The sequence below is a fragment of the Pan troglodytes genome, chromosome 7, assembly GCF_028858775.2.
Source record: "Pan troglodytes isolate AG18354 chromosome 7, NHGRI_mPanTro3-v2.0_pri, whole genome shotgun sequence".
Lineage (NCBI taxonomy): Eukaryota > Metazoa > Chordata > Mammalia > Primates > Hominidae > Pan > Pan troglodytes.
In genome coordinates this window covers 19,602,559-19,608,549 of record NC_072405.2, presented here as the reverse complement: position 1 = coordinate 19,608,549, position 5,991 = coordinate 19,602,559, and the positions used below count along the sequence as shown (strand labels likewise).

General features: G+C 38.7%; 1 pseudogene; it reads right to left on the bottom strand.

The window, feature by feature from the left end:
* Positions 1-1,370: 1,370 nt before the first annotated feature.
* On the bottom strand, positions 1,371-5,757 carry LOC107972077 (beta-defensin 108B-like; annotated as a pseudogene).
* Between the last annotated feature and the right edge of the window lie 234 nt (positions 5,758-5,991).

Sequence of the window (5,991 nt, the reverse complement as noted above, 5' to 3'; positions counted from 1 at the left end):
ATGTGAAATTAAGGCTGTTAATCAGCTGACCTTAAAATAGGGAGATTATCTTAGATTATCCAGGTGGGCCCAATGTAATCATGAGTCCTAAAAAATGGAAGAGTGGGGAGAAGATGAATTCAGAATGATGGAATGTGAGGACTCAATGCTCCATTGCTGGCTTTGAAAATGGATGAAGGAAGCTATGGTGCCCAGGAGTAACCTGCCATTGCTGGGATAAAGGTGCAGGAAGAAAACTGCAGAGCTTCCAGAAGAAAGCTCAGCCCTGCTGACACCTTGATGTTGGCCCACTGAGATCCATCTGAAACCTGCAGCCTATAGAACCGTCAGATAATGCATTTGTGTTGCTTTAAGCCACTAAGTTTGTTGTAATTTATGATAGCAGCCATAAGAAGCCAATACAGTGTTTTAAAAGATGGAAGAAAATGCTGAATGATTATGCCCAGTGAAAGCTGGGAAGTAAAGGAATTCCCTGAATCTTGGCCAGGCATACATATACAGACCCAGGGAATTGCCTCCGAAAAGGGTGCTGAAGAAATTGCCTTTAATCTGAGTGCAACTCTTTTTATAATTTAGATTTCTGGTGAAGTCTGGTTGACGTGATTGTGCAATTTTCCCATGTGCTGCACCTTTATCAGGGAGAGACAGACCCCCGCAAGGCTGCATGGAATAGGATGGCGCATTTTCCCAGTAAAAAAGGGGAGTGGTCTTCCCACACGCAGGGTGAAGGGTTACAGTGCTAGACAAAAGCAATAGGTATGGTTGAAAGTTCCCCCACCCTGCTGTAGGTCATTTTCAACTAAGAGCTCATCTAGATGGGATAGAAGGATACTGGAAACCAAATAGTAATCAAGTCATAACATGTAATATAAACTTATTTTTTTCTTTTCTTTCTTTTTTTTTTTTTTTTTTTTTTGAGACATTGTCTTGCTCTGTCACCCAGGCTGGAGTGCAGTGTCGGGATCTCGGCTCACTGCAGCCTCCACCTCATGGGTTCAAGTGATTCTCCTGCTTCAGCCTCCTGAGTAGCTGGGATTACAGGTGCCCACCACCATGCCTGGCTAAATTTTTTGTATTTTAAAAAGAGACAGGGTTTCACCATGTTGGCCAGAATGGTCTTGATCTCCTGACCTCACGATCCACCCACCTTGGCCTCCCAAAGTGCTAGGATTACAGGCATGAGTCACCGCACCCAGCCAGTAATATAAACTTTTAAAAGAGGTTTTGTGCTGGTTGGTTTTGGTTTATTCTTTTTTGAGGATTCAATAATAATCCCTGTGAGAAAAATGGAGAGAGGGAAAGGGAGACAGGGAGACAGGGAGAGGCAGAGAGAAAAAAGAGAACCTAAAACCTCCAGAAAACAACAGGCTTCAGTCCTTTTTGGGTGTAGTGCTCTCAATTCTTGGTTGATGCCCCAGAGGCAGGCAGCAGGGTCAGCTATTTAAACATCTCCCAACATGGATTTCTGTTTCGAGGCAAAAGTCCCGACAGGAGCCATTTGGACTATCACAGATCTCCTTGAATTTGCCCCTGGCTACATGCAGAAGAGGGTTATTGTAACCATTCATCAGTCTTTCTTTACTTTGTATTGAATTATATGGACGTAGGGGGCAGTGCCTGAAAATAATCTTGTGTGGATTTGTGTGTGTGTGTGTGTGTGTGTGTGTGTTATTTGATTTCTTAAACACTTAAAAATCTGCTATCACACAAAAATTTGGATTTTTTGATGTTCTTGAAAAATCTGAGAATATTGGGTGCACCTACATGACAAAAGGCTGGAGGTGAGTAGCCCGCTCCCCTTTACAAGTTCTAGAGCATGCAAGTTTCAGTTTATTTCTTCCTTATTATCTTCTAACACTGATGGGAGATTTCAGCCTTTTAAAAAAATATAATGTCCTGTACTATGGATTTTCCTGGAGTGAAAGAGAAGAAAATCTCTTTTGGCTCATCTGTTTTTATTCCTACACACACACACACACTCTCTCTCTCTATATATGATAGATTATAATAGATGTATCTTTTAAAAGTAGAACTGAAATATAGACCTAAAAGATAATATACTTTAATTGTTAGAGAGGATATTTTTCTTGTGGAAGGGAACAATATTCCTATGTGTTTAATACACAAATATATCTGTGCCAGTACTTGGTACACCCTGAGACTTCACTCACTACTTATGTCTCTGGCACTGGTCTTTGAGGTTGCAATTTTTCTCTAGAAACCATTGCATATATTAAGAGTGAAACATTCAAAGTCTTCTTAAAGGCTCAAAAACTATACTTGTTGAAAACATTGAATAGTATTTCATATATGTCCTAAGATATCACTGCTCTGGGAATAGGCCACACACTCTGAGGTATTTAGTTTGAAAAGTGTTTTAATTCTGAACAGTCTTTGTATGTAACACAGAGCACCTTTTCCATGATAACTTCTTGGCAATAAGAGAGGTATAAAAACCAGCACATTTTTTTTTTCTATTCTGGAACACAAAAGCCAATTCTAGAATAGCTTTCAATCAGTACAGCAATTTTAATAAACATTCAATAAATGCCTATTTAATTGAACTGAAATCCAAATGTATTAGATTCAATTAAACTTTTCAATGGTCACAAAGCAGTTAGTGGATTGATGTGAAGACCAAATATATGCAACGTCATATTTATATCTGTAATGCAAATTGGGAAATACAGGTCATGCTTTTCTGAAGACAATAGTAATTCTAAATGTTGACCACTTGGTAGAAACAAGCTGAAATCTGAGTTTTTTGATCCCTGAGCTTTCCATCTCTTCCTTTTATCTGTAAGTAGTCAGCTACTATGTATAGTAGTACCCAAGCCCACTGGCCTTCTGCTAAAATTGGCCCTTTGCAGCTGGAAGAGTCATAAGAGATTAGTATAGTGTAGAGGATGAACCACTGACCTGACTTGTGATATGTGATAAATCACTCTTGAACATCCCTCTGTTGTAGTACTTCTTGCATTCTACTACAGGTGGTGTTTTCCCATCTGACCTCAATTCTTGATAATGAATTTCTTGAGGGCAGGAATAGTATCTTATTCTCCTCTGTATGTATATTCCAGAATCTGATTAAAGTCTTGGCTTATAATAGCTATTCAGTAAATGATTGTGGAATAATTGATTAAAATACAGCTATTTTCTAACTTGCAATATGTTTGTGCGGAAATTTGTTGTTACTCTCAGTTCACAGCTCTTTGAATCATGTGTACTATTTTACTATACCTGATTCTATTGAGCATTATATTTTCAAACCACTTTTCAAGAAACTTAATACAGAACTACCATTTGACCCAGTAATCTCACTACTGGGTGTATATCCAAAGGAAAATAAATCAGTCTTGTAAAAAGACCTAAATTTATATGTTCATCACAATGGTATTCACAGTAGCAAAGGTATGGAATCAAACTAGGTGTTCATCAACAGTGGATTGAATAAAGAAAATGTAGTACATATATGTCACTGAATACTATGCGGCCATAAAAAGAACAAAATTGTGTCCTTTTCAGCAACACGGATGTAGCTGGAGGACTTTATTCTAAGCAAATTAGCTCAGGAACAGGAAGACAAATACCACGTATTCTCAGTTATAAGGGGGAGCCGAGCAATGAGTGCACATGGATATAAAAATGGGAACAAGAGAGATTGGGTCTTACCAGGAGGGGAGGGAGAGGGAGTAAAGTCTGAAAAGCTACCCTTTGGGTACACCCTACCTGCGTGACAGTTATTCATACCCCAAACCTCAATATCACACAATATACCCATGTAACAAATCTGCACATGCACTCCCTGAATCTAAAATAAAGGTTGAAATTATTTTTAAAAATTGAAATTACAAAAGGCTTTTTAAAATTATGATGTACCATTGTTCATTTGTAAGAATTCAAGTAACATTAGGGATTTTAAAAATCTTTCGTTTTCATTTGTTCTTTGCTTGTAAACCTTGTGTATTGCATGTTGTGGACACTGTGTCTTTTCCAGTCATTTGCTTTAGGAACAAAAGATAGAGTTACAATGAACATAGGCTGTCTTGTCTAGTCACTTACCTTAAAGATGAGGAAATAAGCTGATGGAAAGGAAGAAACTTGCCCAAGATTACCCAGTGATCGAGTGAGGCAGATGATGGGGACAGCACTAAGGCTTGGTATTCTGAGCCTCATTCTATTTTCCACTCTTGCCCTCTCTCTGTGTCCTCCTCTCCTCTCTAGCCTTCTACACAAAGTTGGCAGTTCTGCTTCAATGTCTACCTAAGGACATCCAGAGGAGATGCCACCTTTCATTAGGCTGCATTCTTTAGCACCATCCTGTGTTTTCTTCTCCAGTCTTGTTGCATCCCATTTTTGACTGTGAGTAATGCTACTGCCTGTGCTGTTCTATCCAATTAGTTGCTTCTATTTTGATTGAGTGACAGTGAAAACAAAACAAAACAAAATTTGTTTATCCAAATTTGGAATTTTTAAACCCTGATTAAAAACATTGATTTTCTGGGGTTATATATGTAAGACACATATTTTAAAATATTTTTAACTGATTAAAAAAAATCAAACCCATGTATTTAGCCAGGGTGACTATTTAACAAGTATTAGTGAGACAGGACTTCAGTAATGCCACAAGGATAATAATCTTATATCAGTCCCCGATGTTGTGTGCTACCGAGTTAATATAATTGGATATGGTATCACCTTTTTTCAGGCTTTAGAAAGTCATACAAAGGAACAGCACAACAGAACTCCAGGGTAGGATGTATAGGGAAAGCCAGGATATTAAAACAAAGCATTGACTCTGACATTTACCCCACTGTTGGGAAAAGCAGTTCAGTTTCCAGGGCCTTAATTTTTTTCTCTATAAAACAGCAAAAAAGAGGCAATAAGTTGCTTATTCATCCTTGAATACACATGTTCAGGAGTTCCAGAAAATTTTCGAATCTACTTTGGGTGTCTGGTAACCACCTTGGGTAAATCCAAGAAGTCCTATACACACTTCTCCAAAGCATGTCTGTGCAAAGGGGCCTTATACCTGTAATTAATGTTCGCATGCTGAATGCAGTAGGCTATGCTCTGGTGTGGGATCATCCCTGGTTCCTGTGTTTAAATTCTACATTACAAGACTAGATGCTGAGAAGGAAGAGGGAAAGCCAGGGATGGAGATGGAGACTTAAGGGGAAAAGTCAAGCCCCAGGGACCAACAGTATTGGGGAGCAATAGGTTAAAGATTTCTTAGATTATAATAATATTTTCAAAGAGACTTCTTCCACCAATCCCTTCTGTCTGAGCCTACCACAGCTTTGGCATAGCTCTTATGCCAGTTCTTAGGATAACTAACTTTTGCCGAAAGAAACTAGAGGAGTTTGGAGACAAAAATTTAGTAGAATAATGCCTGATTTTTAATTTTTGAGGTCTAGTAACTGCTAGTAAACTTGCCTAATTTGGAGATGGAATAAGAGGGTTTGAAAGACTTGAAACACCACTGACTTCATTTAACTGAGTTGCTATGGAGAATTAACGAATTAGATGGCTGCAGGCCTCTCAGCCAATGAGTCTTCCAGATTTCCTGAGACCCCCTTTTCTGGTCATAGGTGATGGTGATTTCTCTTTGAGTATTGAATCCATGTAAGGTGTTAGGCACTCTACTCTTACCAAGTTTATTTTGTTATCTGGTAGAACTTGGCTCATAAAGAAGAAAATGGTGAAAAGGAGGACAGCAATCCTCACGGCTGAAGAAAGAAGAAAGTTTGGCTTCATTTCCAGGAGGCAGAGAAAACTTCCATCTGAGGCTCTCTAGCACCAGTGGAATGTCTCTATTTGGATAATAAAAGTCTTTCTGTACCTCATTAGGGATATTCATAGATAGAGGTGTTCTATGCACGCAAAATTGCTTTTATGGGAAGACTGAGAATCCTTTTTTTTATTGGGCAGCCAGTTCATTAGAATGATGTGGGTGCACAGTTTTGGCCAGAAAACCTTGTTAGATGGGGA